This window comes from Symphalangus syndactylus, chromosome 11 (assembly GCF_028878055.3).
Source record: "Symphalangus syndactylus isolate Jambi chromosome 11, NHGRI_mSymSyn1-v2.1_pri, whole genome shotgun sequence".
Classification (NCBI taxonomy): Eukaryota; Metazoa; Chordata; class Mammalia; order Primates; family Hylobatidae; genus Symphalangus; species Symphalangus syndactylus.
This window is the reverse complement of record NC_072433.2, coordinates 37,670,899-37,690,903: the sequence shown is the minus strand read 5'-3', so window position 1 is coordinate 37,690,903 and position 20,005 is coordinate 37,670,899. Positions and strand designations below refer to the sequence as shown.

Genomic DNA, 20,005 nt, shown 5'->3' with positions numbered 1-20,005 from the left:
ACTATTAAAAATCAGGAGACAAAGGACCAAAAGTAGAGCGGAAAAATGGAAGAACAACGTGAGCAACCACACACACACACACACGTGCACGTGCACACATGCACACACGCACACATGCACAATCTAAAGTGGCTCTTAAATGTATGAAAAATAAACTCATAGAGAAATGCAAATTAAAACAACACTGAAATACCATTTCTCATTTATTAGATTGGTAAAAAAAATTTAAAAGCATGGCAACACATTATCTTGGCAAGGCTGTGGGGAAACAAGCACTCCCATATACTGGTGGTAGGAAGGCAAGCTGATGCCACCCTTCTGGAAGAGAATTTGGACATTATCTAACAAAACCACACATGCACAAAACTTTTGATTGAGTAATGCCACTTCCAGGAATCTAATCTGAACATACACCTCCAACAAGACAAAAATACATATTCTCAAGATTATTCATTGCAATATTGTAATTACAAAATATTGAAGACACTCTAACTGCCCATCCACAGGACAATAGTTGAAAAGCTATCATGAAATACTATAGCTGCAAAAAAAAAAGAATAAGGAAGATCTCTATAAATTGATATGGAGTAATTTCAAACAACAACAAAAGTGCAAAAAGAGTATCTATAGTATGTTTCATGTAGGAAAGAAACGGATTTAAGAAAATATCTGTTATTTTGTGCAGAAGAAATACAGGAAGGTTAAACTGGTAGCTAGTGAACATGGTTACTTTACAGTTGTAGGTGGGAATAAGGAGAAAAAAGGCATGAGAAATAGTAGTAAGACTAGGGGAGCAACATTCCTCTGAATACACCTTTTTTTTTTTTTTTTTTTTTTTCAGAGATGGAGTTTTGCTCTTGTCACCGAGGCTGGAGTGCAGTGGCATGATCTTGGCTCACTGCAACCTCCGCCTCCTGGGTTCAAGCGATTCTTCTGCCTCAGCCTCCCAAAAAGCTGGGATTACAGGCGCCCACCACCATGCCTGGCTAATTTTTGTATTTTTAGTAGAGATGGGGTTTCACTATGTTGGCCAGGCTGGTTTCCAACTCCTGACCTCAAGTGATCTGCCTGCCTCAGCTTCCTAAAGTGCTGGGATTACAGGTGTGAGCCACCATACCCGGCCTGAATACACCTTTTGTACACCTCTGACTCTTAGAACCATGGTAAAGCTTCATGGTAATATACAGTTTGTAGATCACAAGAACCAAGAAAGAAGTTACAAATAAGGAAAGGAAGCTAGGTGTGCTGGCACATGCCTCTAACCCTTAACACTTTGGGAGGCCAAGGCGTGAGGATTTTCTGAGGCCAGGAGTTTGAGATCAGCCTGGGCAACATAGCTTGACTGCATCTGCCTCTCTACAAAAAATTTAAAAAGTAGCTGGGTGTGGTGGCTCATGCTTTAGTCTCAGCTACTTTGCCGACTAAAGCAGGGGAATCACTTGAGCCCAGTAGTTCAAGGCTGCAGTGAGCTGTAATTGCATCACCACCCTCTAGCCAAGGTGACAGAGTGAGAGACTGTCTCTGAAAATAGAGATAAAACAAAAAACAAATTAGGAAAGGAGAATGGCTAGAACAAACCCTGTGGTGTTAGAATTAGAGGCATCACAAAAACTCATAGATTGTAAGATATATATATATATATATATATATATATATATATACACACACACAGATGGATACATATATCTGTATGTATGTATGTATATGCATGAATTTGAATGCACACATATGTTTCCTTGTTTGGTCCACTTTGAGAGAGCCTAGAAAAAGGGACACCAGTAGCAATAAGAATACCTGGTGCCCAAATCTTGGTCTCTAAATAACATTTTCCAGTGAAAAGTACAAGGGCTCCTTGGAGAAGTGGCTGGTTCTAGAGCTGGGACAGGAAAAGTACAAATGAGCCTGGAATATCTTGGGGTGACAGAGAGTAAAGAAGTGCTCAGAAAAATGATGGGTCTGTTGAAAGGCCACAGAAGCCAACTTGAAGGAGCTCCCCATAGCTAAAGCTCTCAATGGCCAAAGCTGACAATTTGAGTAACAATAAAGATGACAATAATAGTATTGGATTATAATCCATAGAATAAAATAGTCATGAGTCCATGTTGATCTAAATCATTAATTAAATAAATAGAGTATAACCCCATCACAAAAAGATAAACATTAAATGATTCCTCTTATATGCAGTATCTGGAGTAGTCCAATTCATAGAAATAAAAAGTAGAATGGTGGTTTCCAGGGACTAGGGGAGGGAGAAATAGCGAGTTAGTGTTTAATGGGTGTGGATTCTCAGCTGGAGAAGATGAAAAAGTTCTGGAGATGGACAGTGGTGATATTTGCACAACAATGTGAATGTACTTAATGCCACTGATTCATGCACTTAAAAACGGTTACAATGGCAAATGTTATGTTATACATATTTTACCATAATAAATTTTAACAATATTTAGAAATAAATAATAAACGGGGAGGAAATAGCTCTTATAGTAGAATTCTAACTAATAAATACAGAGAAAATAAGGCAAAAATATGAAAATCTCCAGTAGGCAAACATCAGAGTACTAATTGCTGCAGCAAGAACTACTGATGGATGCTAAAATTATTGGGCTTATGATAAGAAACAGGATATTTGCATAGAGTTAAAGTCTCTCCCCCAAAGGTACTTACGAATTACAAAGGGAAAAATCATAATTTTTAAGTAGAGAAACTTTGCAGACACCATCTTAGCTATGTGATGAAATTTAACACCACCTCTGGTAAGACATTTTGACATGATTGACACAGCATCAATTCTGTGATACTCCTGCGAAAAGGCATCACCTAAACCCAATCATGAGGAAACATCAGACAAACCCAAACTGAGAAACATTCTACAAAATAACTGGTCTACAAATCTTCAGACACATCAAGATCATTAAAGTTAAAAAAAGTCTTTCATACCGAAGGGGATTAAAAGAGATCTGACAACTAAACACAACACATGTTTCTGAACTGGACCTATTTTCTGTAATGGACATTATTGGGACAATCAGTGAAGCTGTAACAAGATCAGAGGATTAGGTGGTAGTAATACACCAGTGTTAATTTCTTTATTTTGATGATTGTATTGCAATCGTGTAGGAGAAATATGTATGTTGGAAATATACACTAAAGTATTCTGTGGTAACAGGGCATCAGATCAGCAACTTACTCTCAAATTGTTTGGGAAAAGGAAGTTACTTGTACATAACTTGCACACATAAATTTGAGAATGTTTCAAAATTAAAACATAATAATTATTATAAAAAGATAGAGGGCCAGAAAATATAAAAGAATGGGAGAAGCTCCAACATGTATCTCATGTAATTCCAGAAGCAGAGAATAGAGGAAGGGGCAGAGAGGCACCATCAGGAGAAATAATGGCTGAGAATGGCCAAAAATTTTACAGGCTGAGGAGTAAAGAAAGACAAGAGCCCTCAGACTGAATGTTTATATCAACTGCTGAGACAGAAAAACAAAAATAAATCCACCTCTAAGCATATCATATTGAAAATTCAGAACAGCAGGGATAAAGAGAAAATCCTAAATACTACCAGGAGGGAAGACAGATTACCTACAAAGAGCCAGTCATTAGACTGAAAGCTTACTTCTCATTGGTAAATTGACACCAGCGAACAGGGGGGAAATAGCTTCCAAGTAATAAGGGAAATAACAAGAATTATATATGGAGCAAAACCAGTGTTTTTTTTCACTGCAGTAAGTCATGAAAGGATATACTTCAGCAAGAAGAAAAAATGAACCCAGAAGGAAGGAGTGGGATATAAGGAGCATAATTAGCAAATAAATTAACAAAATGTATCAGCATATCTCTTTATGTATTGGTTGTTAATAATAATAACAACTGATTTTGTGCCTTCTAAAATAGGTAAAACTAAATTCTATATAACAATAAAATGGCAGATGAAAGAAGGGACTCTGGATAACTTAAGTTTGGTACCTGGTAAATTCCTTGTTTTGTTCAAAAGAAGAATAGAGAAACTAAAAAAACTATAGACAAAGTAGAAAGCTTAGAGTGCATGTTAAAAATGTGAAGAAATAAAAAAATAGAATCTAAAGTTTTCAAACCACTGGGGTAGAGGCAAGGGAAAGGATAATAAAAATGTATAAATCCAAAATAAAGGAAGAGTGAAAAAAGAAGTAGGTAAAAAGCTTGAAAAATAGAAAATAACATAAGATGGTAGAAATAAGCCAAACTATGTCATTAATCATAATCAATGGACACATATTAAACTCAGTTAATCCAGAAAGTTCCCATAACTATGGATAAGAAAGCAAACACCAGTGACGGGCTACTTTCAAGAGACACACCTAAAACAAATATGGAAAGACTGAAAATAAAAAGATGAAAAAATATAGACCAGACAAATACCAACCCAAAGAATTCTAGTGAGCAATACTAATGCAGATTAAATGGAATTTGAGGCTAAAAGCATTACCAGAGATAAAGAGCTTCACTTTAAAACAATATTTTAAAGTCTACAAGAAATATAACTATCATTAACTTGTATGCATCTGCTAATACAGCTTAAGCATACCTAAATGAAAAACTGACAGAATTACAAGGAAAATTGGATAAATTCACATTCACAGTGAGAGATTTTAAGACAACTTTCTCAGACAATGATAAATAAATCAGATGAAGAATCAGAAACACAATTAACAAACATGATCTATTGGACATACACATCAAAAGAATACTACACCCCCCCAAATAGAGAATATACATTCTCATATGTATGTGGCATAATTACAAAAATTAATTGCTAAGTAGCAAAGTAAGTCTCAACAAAATTCAAAAAATCAATAGCATGCAGTTTGCATACTCTGCTTGTCACAATCCAATTAAATTAGGACCAACAAGAAAAGAGGGTAAAAATGAAAACACCCCTATGTTTGGAAATAAAAATTGCATTTTTATACAATCAAGAATTAAAGAGGAAATGATAATGGAATTATAAAAGATTTAGAACTGAATTAACAGTGAAAATGCTCATTTCTGAAAGTGTTCTTTTAAAACTTGTAGTATGCAGCAATGCCAGCCCTGGACTTTTCCCCAACCCACTTACCTGGAGCCAAGGCTACAATTTCCTTTCTGCCTATCTTCAGAATACAAGAGGGGTAGATATTTTTTCCAATTTAATCACTGCATGGGTCATTTTTCAAGGTCCTATATTTATCCTGGAGGTCTTCAATCCAATTTTCCACTTTGCTGGGGACCTCAGCTTTGTCTCCTGCTCCCCATTTAAGGTCTATGAAAATTGAAGCTCAAAGGATGAAAAACAAGGGGATCTGACGCTTTCCTCAACTTTCTCTCCAGGTTCACAACTTATTTTAAGATTAAAAAATGTATTTTTTATTCAGCATTTTAGAAGTTTCAAATTGAGAGTCTTTCTTCGGATAACTAGTCTACCATTTTATCCAAAATGGAGTGCCACCCTTAGGCACATTACCTATCCCCTCTGTGTCTTAGTTTCTTCCTCTATAAAATGAGGATAAGAATAAAATCTACTTTATAAGTTTGGTGGGGGTAGTCAATGAGGGACTGCATGAAAGCCCCTGGCACTAGTAAGTACTCAATAAATGCTGATTATTAGAGGCAGTAGTTGTAGTGAACTTAATGCCAATAAGGAGAGTACAAAAAAAATCAATATTATAGAACAATCTCATCTATGAATGTAAATGGGAAATTCCTAAGAAAAGTTAAGCCAATGAAACCCAGCAGGTTATAAAGAGTACAAAATGGCTAGGTAAGTTTATCCCAGGAGGCCAAGATAGCTCGTCATCGACACATATGTATATATGTGTGTGTGTGTGTGTGTGTGTGTGTATTTGACCATACTAAAAATTATATATATATATCTATTTGGCCATACTAAATACTAATAGATATATATATATTTGACCATACTAAAAATTAAAGGAAAATACTACATGACATGATCATCCTAATAGATAGTTAATGCATAGAATTTAATCTTCATTCATTATAATTACTCTCATGAAAGTAGGAGTAGCAGAGACCTCCTCAATCTAATAGAGTGACTACAAAACACCAAAAGTAAACCTCAGAAATACAGATGAATCTGTAGAAGGATTTCCACTGTAGTCACAAAACACGGAAGTCTACTTTCACCATGATTATTCAACATTATACTGGAATTTCTAAACCAGTGCTATCCAATAGAAGTGTATTATAAGAGTTAAGAGCTGCATAGGCATTTTTAAATTTTCTAGTAGGCACATTTTAAAAAGTAAAAAGTACCAGGAGAAATTAATCATAATAATTTATTTTATTTAACCTGATGTATCCAAATTATTATCATTTCAACATACAATCAATATCAAAATTATTAATTAGATATTTTACATTATTTTTTCATGTTAAATTTTAAAAATCTGGTGTGTATTTTATACTTCCAGCACAACTCAAAGTAGCTACATTTCAGATGCTCAGTAGGCACATGGGAAAATGTACTGAACTTCATGTGTAGTCAGGGAAAAGCATCAGGTTGGCAAACATTAAAAAGTCTGAGAATGTCAAGTATTGGTAAGAAAGAAGATTCTTATATACTGTTGGTAGGAGGACCCTACCATTTGGAGAACAATATCTAATAAATTTGATGTAGATAATATTCAGTCCAATAATTCCACATCTAGATATATACTTTAGGAGAATTCTTCCCCAAGTGTGTAAATAAATATTTTTCATGGATGTCCTCATAAGCTTTATTTGTAATAGGAAAAATTACTGGAAACTCTAAATGTCCATAGGTAGAAGAAGGAAAGAGAAATTGAGGTAAACACACACAAGGGAATAATATACCATAGTTAAAATGAACTAAATGTATATGCACTAAAATGGATCAAGCGCAAAAAAAGGACAATTTGTATATTATGATAGAATTTATGTCAAATTTTTAAAATGTATAAAAGCAATCTATATATATTTTAGGCATATTCTATATCTAGTAAAAATATAAAAGATATAGTGGATGGCTACACAGCGTAATAATCATAGTGGTGCTTCTCAGAAAGAACAGAGGGAAGGAAATGAGAATGAGAAAGGATGAGATCGAAGATTTATCAGTAAAATATTACTTTCTTGATTAAAAAAATGAAGCAAATATAACATGTCATCTGGAAATTCTATTTGATGGCTACATAAGTATTGAACAGTATTGTCCCTAGCACTTTTCTGTATTTTTTTTAACATTTTCACAATTATAATTATATAATGTTTCTTGCTATCTGTGTATCATGGATGAAAAATTCTTACTTGCTACACAGACTGAGTCTCTTCCATTAAAAGGAAATTTAGAGGAAATGAAGTCCTACACATGAATGATCTGTGTGTATACCAACACATGGATGCACATGTGTGAGTGACAGGTCCAGTCTAGTATCTAGATATTTGACTTGTGTCTAGAAGAGTGTCTGGAACATAGCAGTCCCTTAATCAGCACTGAGTCCATGAATGCATGAAGTGTGTTGCACTGGCGGATGGGACCTTCAAGAGTCACTTTGCACCAAAGGAGGTTTGCCACGCTTGTGCTGTGATTAATTAAAAATATACACTTGGTTTTCCAGATACATTCAAAGGATGAAACTGGCCATGGGAAGCAGAATACGATACCTGACCCACATATTGATCTTTGGTCCAACTGGGGTCTTAGCTATATGGAAGGAGAAAGGGTATCCAGGCTACAGGGGAAGTGACTTTTCCCCCATGTTACTCTGAACACAGCAATTCCACTTTGGTAGCCAAGTGGCAAAGCATGTCACAAGCTGTCATGAGTAGGAGAGAGATGGAGGAATGATTTTTCCCTAAGTCCTCAGACACAGCATGGCTTTAACTCAGCAAGGACTCCAGGAGATTCTGAATTACAGATTTGCCACATAAAGCTGTTATGTATCTCTACTAATGAAGCTCCATGGTAACTTGACCTACCATTATACAGGTTTCCATGTCTCCAGATCAGACCACTTTCCCACATAAAACATGTATGTACCATTAAAGCTGATCTAACAGCAATTTATAGGAAGACAGATGAATAGATGAAAGATAGATTAGATTAAGATAGATAGATAGATGATAGATAGATAGATGATAGATAGATAGATAGATAGATAGATAGATAGATAGATAGATAGATGATAGATAGATAGATAGATAGATCTCCTTTTCCCTGTTTGAGAGTTTCACTCTATTAGATAAATTTAGCTGCTAAACGATTGAACAAATATGCCAAAACTCATGAGAATTCTCTGTTTTAAAAAAAGTAAGATCTTCAGGAATGTTTTTGCAATTAACTATGCTCCATGTATAACAAACCTAAATATGAGAATTGGCAACCGGACCTACAGATACTGTAAAGAAGGGGGAGCTGAACACTTCACTTTTTTTTTTTTGGCACCAAGTTAAAAGGATCAGAATGTGGTTTCAATTTTGGATGTGCTAATTATGTTTGTCAATTGTGAGCTTTGCTTAATTAATTAGTCATGCAAATTTAACTTGAGTATTTTTTTGCACATCTAAATCATTACTATAGCAATTAAAAAGCTGCTTTGATTAGCTCCTTTCACAGTATGTAGCACAGCATACTCTTGTCAACTTCCTTTTGACAATCTAGCATTTGGGTACTGTTTGGAGAAAATATATTCTATATGTTTGGGGAAAAATAAAAACCAAGGCAAGTAACAAGAAAAGTGGCCCAGCAAAAGATAAGTCAACTATTGCCACTGTAAAATCAGTGAATACAGACTGGAAATTGTAATAACACATGTTCAGGAGGAATACACAGGGGTGGAGTGAGAGAGTGTTGAATAAACTAGGGACATATTTCTTTTGGAAAATTAAGGTGGGGAGTACGGTAACAGTCAGAGATAAGTCTTTGACTCACAATCAATGTCAAAACCATAGGAACCAAGCTTGTCTTTGTCTGGGAGACCTAGCCTGAGTCTCATAATCATGAATAAAGGCTATGGGCAGGGGGCTTCTGCCAAATGAATCTCTCCCCATGGCCATTTCATACACTAACAAGCCCAACTGTCAGGGATATTGTATGATATTAGGTTGAGTTTCCTCTTGACACATAGGCGTTACCTTCCCTATGAACCACCCGTGGATGCTGTATCACTCTCCTTTCTGCAGAGTGAGAACTTGACACATAGTGGGATTTAATATATTTCCTCCATGCCACACTGAAAATTAGAAGCAGATTCAAGAACAAATACAGGATTTTAATTTCCCATTCAGAACTGTCTGTCAACCAAATCTTCCCATGCTTGCCCCTCACCATTAGCCCTGCAGGCAGGATGATAGCAAGCAACAGCTAATAGGTTATTACATACCCATGATGTTTATAAAACACAGAACCAACAGCAATTATTTAGAGAATATAATGTCATTTCTCATTTTAAAGTCATCCCTAAGGCTAATAACTTTACACATCTGGTTTGTCTCAAAGGGTCACCAACATCTCTAATAGAATCCAACTGTGGAATAGAAAAAATATTTCATCTAAGAAGTGGATCCTAGCTGTCAAATAGAAAATCGCTGTTGAATGCTGTAAAGTACATTTTTACACCCATGTACAATTTAGAGCTTAGGAAATCATGGAAAAAATTAGAGTTAACATGGATAAAGGGATTTTAAAAGGCGAGAGAGGGAAGAGTTTCTTAAGGAGTCTCCAATGACAAAAATGTGTTCATTTTCTGAGACCTCCAGAATGAATTACTAAGGTATCCTCAAACAAAAGTGGTTTTGCTATTCAGAAATTCATATGTTCTAAATAGAGAAAATTAAAAATTAAAAAGACATGATTTAGATTTTGCAGTTTCTTTGATATCCAAAATCCTACAGTACTCTCAAAAAAATTGAAATTAATTTTCAAACTTTTCTCAATAAATTTGTCCCCCCAAAATATCCCAAATATGCGTATATGTGGATACATGTACACATATATATGCTGAATATATTAAATTCTCATATATTTAGGGTTTCTCAGTAAGACTGATGCTGGATATGAGTCCTGAGATCCGTCCCACATCTTCAGGGATCTCCTTTAGCAATTACACACACACACACACACACACACACACACACGCATACACACTCTTCAGTTTTCTGTCCTTCTGGATCCCTCTCCTGTGCATATTGATAAACTCATGCCTCCCACTTCAGCATTTTCTCAAGCAATCATGCTCTCCCTCCTTCTGCCTTCACAGCCATTCTCCTAAAGGAGATATCTATTCTCACCATCTCCACTTCCTCGCCACTTACTCACTTCTCAGCCCACTGCAATCTGGCTTCCACTGAAACTGATCCTGCTGAAATCACCCAAGCTTCTCCATTTGCCGAATCAAGTGAAGACTTCCTGGTCTATCTTACAAAGTCTTCCTGAATCATAGACACTACTGATCTCTGCCTTCTTGAAACTCTGCCATCGAGATAACGCTCTTCTCTGCTCTCTCTTGCACTCTCTCACTGTCTCTCACTGTCACCCCCGCTCCCTCTTCTCAGTTTCCATCACTGCCTCTTCCTCTTCCAATATCTCTCTAATTGTTGAATGCCCCAGAGGTTCTTCCTTATCCCCCTCTCTTCCTCCTAGATTCCTTATGGCAGATGCATTCATCTAAGCCAGAAGCCTGGGACTTATCCTAACACAATGTCATCTTCGTCATATTCACCTCAAGTCCTATTGATTTTGTACTTTCATTTTCTGCCCAGCCTCTCTGCTCTTGAGCCTACTGTCCACACTGCAAACAGAGAGAGATTAAGCAGCAAATCTGGTCATATCACTCACGTGCTTACCACCTTCTAGAGGTTCTCCCTCACCTATTATTGTTGATTTATAAGTTTTTAAAGAAGAAATCTTTAGGCCCGGCACTGTAGCTCACACCTGTAAATCACGACACTTTGGGAGGTCAAGGCAGGAGGATTGCTGGAGCCCAGGAATGGGAGACCAGCCTGGGCAACACAGTGAGACCTCATTTCTACAAAAAAAAATTTAAAAATTAGCCCAGCATGGTGGTGCATGCCTGTAGTCCCAGCTACTTCAGAGGCTGAGGCAGGAGGATTGCCTGAGTCTAGGAGGTCGAAGCTGCCGTGAGCCGTGATTGTGCCACTGCACTCCAGTCTGGGTGACAGAGCAAGCTCCTGTCTCAAAAAAAAAATAAAGGAATATTTTTTCTGCACTGGGAGGTAAGCTCTGTGCAGGCTATGCCAGCAAAATGCTTGGCACCAAGTATGTGCTCAATAGACCACTGTTGAGTAAAATGAAATCTTACAATGAAGTCCAACTTGAAGCACGCACACAGTAAAGCTGAGAAGTTCCTATTGAGACAAGGGTAGGAGCAGAATCCTCCCTGCTTGCCCTGAACATACCCCACCAGTACCCCAGGTACCTCCGTGAACCCCCTACTGATCTATGGCATATCTGGAAAACCAGAAACCTATGTGATAAAGTGTAACCTTCCTAGCATGGGATACAGACCTTTGACAAACTAATTTCTACCTACCCTCCAACATCATTTCTGACTAATCTCCGTCTTTGCCCTTCACTCCAGCCTTGACAGATTGAATTACTGCCATGCCTGGACATGCAGAGCTTTGCACATGTAGTTATTTTCTGCCTAGAATACTCTAACCCTCCTTGACAGCCTAGAAAATTCCAACTTATTCCTCAAGAGCAGCTCAAAGGTGAAGACTTTCTGATTCCACAAGCAAAATGTATTGCTCCCTTAGTGCCATAAATATACCTCATACATATCTTTATTATAAGTCTTATCACACTCTATATCAATTTTTGTTTACAGGTTTACTGCCTCTACTGGGCTATGAAGGCACAAACTCTTTCTTACTTATCTTTGAAACCCAGGGATTAGCTAAGTGCCTGGTACCCAGGAGATACTCAATATGCGTTTGTGTAATAAATGCAATTCTACTGGACTGAATCATTTTTTATCTCATATCCTTTTGATAATGTCATTTTGCATGTCACAGTGTCCCATGTTAAAAACTGGCCAGTTAATCTTCTACTATCTATGTTTTAGGATAAATGAATAGGGATGAAGACTTGTGGATTCAAATAAATATTTAGAGATAATGCCTTTTTTTATTTTACTTTAAGTTCTGGGATACACGTGCTGAACGTACAGGTTTGTTACATAGGTATACCTGTGCCATGGTGGTTTGCTGCATCTATCAACCCATCATCTAGGTTTTAAATTCCACATGCATTAGGTATTTGTCCCAATGCTCTCCCTCCCCTTCCCCCACCCCCTGACAAGCCCCAGTGTGTAATGTTCCCTTCACTGTGTTCATGTGTTCTCATTGTTCAATTCTTACTTATGAGTGAGAACATACTGTTTGGTTTTCTGTTCCTGTGTTAGTTTGCTGAGGATGATGTTTTCCAGCTTCATCCATGTCCCTGCAAAGGAGATGAACTCATTCTTTTGTATGGCTGCATAGTATTCCATGGTGTATATGTGCCACATTTTCTTTATCCAGTCTATCATTGATGGTCATTTGGGTTGGTTCCAAGTCTTTGCTATTGTAAATAGTGCTTGTGAGTCTTTTTAATTGAAATTGAGGTGTCTGAGGTCTAATGGGTTATTACAACTGTTCTCCTGGGCACTGCTGAAATAATGTCTTGCATCTTAGGTTTTATATAATAAGATAAATAAGATAGGAAAAATATGTGGGTCATATTTGTTCAATATGAGTGAGATCAAAAGAGTATAAGAATGTGATCCCTTAACAGATTCAGAAGGGGGCCATCTCTTTAATGATATAAAATCGAAAATGAGAAATATCAGATGCAGAAAAGAAAATTTTAGTTAAAGAAAATTTGATAGCAAAATTTAACTCAAGCTATGTAAATGAGACTTCCCAGGGAATGAAAAAAATATCTTCTCATTCTCTCCAGCTGGTCTCCAGAGTCGATGTTTCTACAATAGTTGCATCAGTTTCCTCATGATTCTGAAACATTTGGGTGCTAAATGCAAACCAGAAAATAAAACTCGATGTGTTGGTCTCCTGGTAGATGATTTTTATTTTCCACTTCTAGGGCAGTTTTGCAATTATGTAGTGGAGAATCATATTCATCTTTGATATATATGTCTCAATCAGATTATGGTGACAAGTAATTTACCTACCATCTTATCAACCAAAAATATCTGGTATTACTCAAGACTTCTTTCTGTATGTACCAACGTAATATTCTTGATGTTCATAAAGATAGTATTGCAGGACCCTGAAGTACCCTTTAAATCATGGAAGAGAAACGAAATCCCTTGAGTTTCAAATCCAAGTGTACCTTATTGTATGTATTCTAATTCCCTGAAAAATTGGGATTCATGTAGAGCATATATGGTTGTTTGTGTGTATGTACCTGTGTGTGTATGTGTGTAGAATATTTGTTTGTAACACACCCAGTCCACCACCAATAACCCACAATAAAAACATAACACGAAATCAGTGGTCTTAGCTGATCACAGTGCCTCAAACCTATAATCCCAGATACTCAGTAGGCTGAGGAAGGAGGATCACTTGAGGCCAGGAGTTTGAGACCAGCTTGGACAGCATAGTGAGACCCTACCTCTAAAAAATTTAAAAAATTAGCTGGGCATGGTGGTGTGTCCCTATCGTCCCAGCTACTTGGAAAGCTGACATAGGAGGATTGCTTCAGCCCAGGAGTTCAAGGATGCAGTGAGCTATGATTGCACCACTGCACTCCACCCTGGGGAACAAAGCAAGACCTAATCTCTAAAAAAAAATTTTTAAATAAATACATAAATCAGTGTTCCTCCAAATATGTTCTAAAGACCCTTGAAGAACCTGGAGAATTTTTCAGGAGTTACACAAGGCCAAAAGTATATTTATAATAATGCTAAGACAGAATCTTTTTCATTCTCATTCTCTTGCAGATTTGTTTTCCAAAGGCTATATGACATGTGATATTGGAACAGGTTGAATGCAAAAGCATATATGAGAATCCAACAGTATTCTACTAAACTAGACATTAAAGAGATTAGCAAAAATGTAAAACAATGCCGCTCTTCTCATTAACAGTTTGTTTTGGGAAATATAGTTATATTTCATTAAAATGTGTGATGTATGCTGAAATGCAGTGGGAGAATTGGAGATTTATTGTGCTTCCTGAATCTAAGGATTCATGTCTTCTACCTATTCTGGAAAATTCTCACCAATTATCTCTTTAAATATTTCCCATATCCCCTCATTCTCTTTCATCCATCTAGAATATCATCAGTACAACATGTATGTGTCCTTCAAATGCTCACATACTCAATGTTTTTTATATTGTTCCATTCTTGCAACTCTGTGCTGCACTTTAGGTACCTCCCTCAGATCTTTCCAGTTTGCTAATTCTTTTTACAACTGAATCTAATTTGGTTATTTAAGTATTCCATTGTATTCTAAAATTTGATTATCACATTTTTATTTTTAGAAGTTCTACTTGTTTTATAAAATCTGTCAGGCCTTGTTTATGTGCGTGTTCTTAGTTACATCTTATTCCTGGTATTGTTTCCTTAAACCTTTTAAAAATATAAAACTCATTTTATACTCTCTATCTGATTGCTCAGTTATCTGAAGTTCCTGGAAGTCTAATAAAGCTGTTTTTACTGCTTGCATTCATGCATGGGAATCTTTCTTTTGGTATGAAATTTTGGATTGTGAATTTATGTTCAATCAAACCTTTTATCCACGGGAATTGTCTTAGTCTGTTTTGTACTGCTTATCACAGAATAATGAACCTAGATAATTTATAAAGAATAGGATTTATTTCTTACAGTAATGGAGGCTGGGAAGTTTTAGGTCGGGGGCCACATCTGCTGAGGGCTTTCTTGCTGGTGGGGACTCTGAAGCGTCCAAAGGTGGTGCAGGGCATCACATGGTAAGGGGACTGAGTATGCTAGTTCAGGTCTCTTTTCTTCTTATAAAGCCACCAGTCCCTCTCCTGTGATAACCCATTAATCCATTAATTCATGAATGGATTCGTCCATTCATGAGGGCAGATCCCTTATGACCCAATCACCTCTTAAAGGCCCCACCTCTCAATATGGCCACAATGGGGATTAAATTTCAACAGGAGTTTTGGAGAGAAAAATATTCAAACCATAGCAGAATCTTAGGTAGCCTAGGTTGAAGACATGAGTCTTTGGAGAGGATTTGCATTTGCCTCTGTTAGGCACCCAAGGTGTCCCAAGGTGTTAGGCACCCAAGGCGGGCGGATCACAAGGTCAGGAGATCGAGACCACGGTGAAACCCCGTCTCTACTAAAAATACAAAAAATTAGCCAGGCATGGTGGCAGGCGCCTGTAGTCCCAGCTACTCGGAGAGGCTGAGGTAGGAGAATGGCGTGAACCCGGGAGGCAGAGCTTGCAGTGAGCCGAGATCGCGCTACTGCACTCCAGCCTGGGTGACAGAGCGAGACTCCGCCTCAAAAAAAAAAAAAAGAACTCCTATCCCACTTGAGGGCAGGCCTGTGGTTATAAATTCTCAGTACATACTTTTTGTTTTTACTCTGTATGCCTAAGCCAAGCCAGACAATTTGCCTTATTATCTCCTTTTGCTGGTTATTTTTTTCTATCCGTCTTTTAGTGCTTGAGGGTTCCAGATTCTTGTTCTTGTGAGGGTCTTGGCTCCTCTCTACACCTTGCTGGGTCCAAGGTTTTATCTTCATGTGGCTGTTAAACACCAAGCATCTTGGTTACCTACAACTATAAATGCCCCAGGGCATCAGTGGCTTCAATGTCTGCTTCCTCCCTTGGTTTTCAGCTTCTTCATTTTTTGATCCCTGGGGATTTGCCTTACTTTTTTGCAAGCCTAGTTCTATACATGAGATATTTGTTACATATTGTTTAATATTTTAGGTGTCTTTTTATGGGGATTTTCAGGTTATCTTGTTTGCCCATATTGCCCAGGAATATAAACTGATACAAAATTTCTGAAAGATGAAATGCATACACCATGCAACCAAGCAATTCTACACAAAGATATTTATCCTTTGCATGGAAATTTGGCAATATCAAAATTTAAAATGTACATAACTTTTAATCCAGCAAGTCTACTTTCTAGAAATTTATCCTACATATATACTCACACTTAAACAAAATGCCATATGAATAATATTATTTGTTGCAGCAGGCTTTGTGAAAGAATGGAAATTGTAAACAAGCCAAATGTCCATCATTAGACTAGCTGAGTAAATTAAACTACTTCTCACAATATTCTGCAATTGTTAAAAAAAAATGAAAAAGTTCCATATGACCTGATATGAAAAGATGTTCATGGTGTAAGTTGCATGACTTTTTTATGTAAAAAATATAAAATATGATAAGATGTGCTTGTATAGTCATTAAAACTTGAAAAGATACACAATGGTTAAGGTAGTTTCCTATAGGGATCAGGATTGAGCCATTGTCATACAAAACACCGCATATAAATGAGAAATTTGCTAACCTGAAATTACTTTTACCCACTTATTAATGGGTAAAAAGTACTTTACTGCTATATTAGTAGTACTAGTGTTACTAAAGGCATTTAAAAATAAAGTCCTTCTCCCCAAACTGTTCTGCAACTCTTATCACCTACTACCTGCCTGTCATTCCTTGTCATTTAACCTACCTGTCCTCTGCCGACTTTACTAGGACATTCATTACCTAATGCTCTAAATATAATTTTATAGACTGAAATAGATAGATTTCATACTTCCATCTGCCCTGAGAAGGAATGGTTTACAGTGTACATAAAGGAGTTATATTTTAAATGCCACACCAACCACTACAGAGGGAAAGGAAGGGCTCGCTGAGAATTAACTGAAAAGCCAGGCCTATTACTTTGGCTATGTCACAGTTTGATCAGCAGGAGAGACTGATTTCAACATCTGAGACTAGCTGTAGCTTCTGGCTGGAGCTCTTGAATTTTCAATGAGCTGCTTAATTTCCAAGGACTAGAAGCTGAGTTAGGCATTTATACAGCTGGGAACATCTTCTGGCATGAGGTTGAAGGTTTTCTTTTGAACATCTTCATTCCTTCATATGATGAACTCCTGGAGATGACAGTGCACAGCTTGAGTTATTTAATTTCCCATTAGATTTAGAAGTGCAAATATGACAAAGCCCATGTAATTTCACCTAGCCTTTCACATACTAAATTGCAACTCTCTTTACTTCATTCTCTTTGAAATAGGCTTCATATTAGTGCTGTGATGAAAGTCAGCCCAGATATTATTCTACATTTTGGATTATAATTTTCACCGTAGTATAATGTTAGGGCGTAAGTTATTTCAGATATCTTTGTAGTAATTGGTTGCTTTGTAGATATGGACTTTTTTGTGTTTGTTTGAAAAAATGAAGGAAAAAATCAGAAGAAGAGAGAAATTTTCCTTTTAGAAAAATAATTATTTCCTTTTTGAGTTTTTATTCCCATCAACGTCCATAAGAGTTGACATTGAGCTCTTTGGAAAATGTAGATATACATAAATAGAAACAGCAAAGATGGCAGTTTCTGAAATAATGTAATCTACGGGCACCAGAAGGGAATATTTCTTGACTACTGGTACCCCAAAGTATCTTTCATAACAGCCCTCTTCAATGCCACGAGTCTCCTCATTCTTTGTATTTCTCAATTCTCTAATAAAACACAAACATTTTAGAAAAGGTGATCTTTGGAGGCCATGTTCAGTCACTAAATTCTATATCCATCATATCACTTTCCAGTGTGAGAAGCTGAGACGCACTTAAACACAAGATAGGTAACAAGAAGATAGTAGACAGGTATGACAGGGAGGTCCATTGGGGTGGCGAAGGAGGAAGGACATTTAGCAATAATGCACCAATACCTATGCATTGAAAAGGTGTTTCAGGCCGGGCGCGGTGGCTCACGCTTGTAATCCCAGCACTTTGGGAGGCCGAGGCGGTCGGATCACGAGGTCAGGAGATCGAGACCACGGTGAAACCCCGTCTCTATTAAAAAAATACAAAAAATTAGCCGGGCGCGGTGGCGGGCGCCTGTAGTCCCAGCTACTCGGAGGCTGAGGCAGGAGAATGGCGTGAACCCGGGAGGCGGAGCTTGCAGTGAGCCGAGATTGCGCCACTGCACTCCAGCCCGGGCGACAGAGCGAGACTCTGTCTCAAAAAAAAAAAAAAAAAAGAAAAGGTGTTTCACTGGAAAAACTGTGAAAATAGAGGTACAAAATAATAGTATACAGCTATTTAATTTCCTAAATATGGCCAAAGGTATAGTGCAACTGGAAATCATATTGGGAATAAAAACAAATGTGTTTAGTAAAGAAGGTTATGATTCCAATTCTGCACATACGATACTCTAAATAAATATGAAACTGTTTCTTACACCACACACATATGACTTCTGGGTAAAATATTAACCCTCCCAAAATTTAACAAATAGCTAAGCCTAAAAGTAAGTGAGAATTCCCCAGGTGATGGGAATACAATGGGAACATAAAGCCAGGGCAGTAGGGGAGTGCATGGGGAGGCGATTTCAAACCTAGGAACAGGTCCTAGAGCCTGGGAGCTGGGATTCCACCACCCACACAAGGCAAGAAATGCTGCTTCAGGATAGAACAGGCTTGTCCAACCCGTGGCTTGCAGGCCACATGCGGCCCAGGATGGCTATGAATGCAGCCCAACACAAATTTGTAAACTTTCTTAAAACATTATGAGACATTTTTGTGATTTTTTTTTCAGCTCTTCAGCTATCGTTAGTGTTAGTATATTTTATGTGTGACCCAAGACAATTCTTCTTCTTCCAATGTAGCCCAGGGAAGCCAAAAGATTGGACACCTATGGGGTAGAAGGAGGACAGGAGCTGGAACTGAGGCTTCCACATAAAACCAAGGCCCTTGAAGGGCTCCTCAGACTGGCAATTATCTGCTGTCAACTATGAAAACTCCACCCACCAGCTCAGCAAAGCAGTAAGGCAGTTTTTACCTGCCTGAAACGTTGAATACAGAAAATGCTGCTGTGAGACAGCAAGGCATTCAGATACCTTGGCTGAAAGAACTACCTAAGGATGTACTTCAGGAAAAAGGAGAATTGAACCCAGAGCAAAGATGAAGTGTGAGAAACAATAAGGAGGTAAGAAACTGGTAAAACACCAACACCAAAATCATTAAGATATGTCTCATTTCATGGATATTAAAACAAGAAAGAACTTCAATACTGGACACGTGAGGCTCGGGTTGGATTTCCAAATAAAATCCAGCTATATGCTAATTCTAAGAGCTACAATTAAACCAGAATGACACAGAAAGTTTAAGAATAAATGATGGGGAAATTTGCATCAGAAAAAATGCTAACCAAAGTACATTTATATTAATATCAAGCAGAAAAAAACCCTAAAGAAAAAACAGTACAGTATCATTAGGAATACATAATGGTAAAAGAGTAATTTACTGAAAGTCATAATAATTCTGAACTTATATAAACCTAGCAATATAGCCCCAAAATATATGCAAGGAAAATGGAATTAAAAAGATAAAGGGAAAGATCCACAATCATATTAGATTTTCTTAACATGCCATTCTTCACGACAGATAGATCAAAAGACCAGAAATAAGTGAGACTATAAAGGATTTGATAACCCAATTAAGAGACTTGATGCAATGACAATAATTATATAGAATACTACATCCAACATTTTGAGAACTAATATTTTTTTCAAGCAAAAATGGAACACATATTAGAGCAAAGAAAAATCTCAAAAACTACCAAACAAAATATCACACAAGCCAAGATGTCTACTCAAAATATAATAAATTTAGGAATCAATAACAAAGGGTTATCTAAGAATTTTTCATTTGGAAAATTTTAATGCATTTCTAAATAATCTATGAGTCAAAGAAGAAATCTCAATAAAAATTATAAAATATTTAGAACTGATCCACAAAGAAAACACTCTATTTCAAAATGTGTGCAGCTA

The 20,005-nt window shown here is 37.0% G+C and overlaps 2 long non-coding RNA genes across 10 annotated transcripts in view; one reads left to right on the top strand and one right to left on the bottom strand.

The window, feature by feature from the left end:
• LOC134731713 (uncharacterized) overlaps nucleotides 1–20,005 on the bottom strand; it is a 92,518-nt gene that overhangs the window by 30,106 nt on the left and 42,407 nt on the right. The window lies entirely within an intron of this gene.
• Nucleotides 1–20,005, top strand: part of LOC134731711 (uncharacterized) — a 76,077-nt gene that overhangs the window by 18,571 nt on the left and 37,501 nt on the right. For all 8 annotated transcript variants that reach the window (XR_010114199.1, XR_010114200.1, XR_010114202.1 and 5 more), the window contains exon 4: nucleotides 18,842–19,161. This is a non-coding gene — a long non-coding RNA (uncharacterized lncRNA). The remainder of the gene's footprint in view (nucleotides 1–18,841; nucleotides 19,162–20,005) is intronic.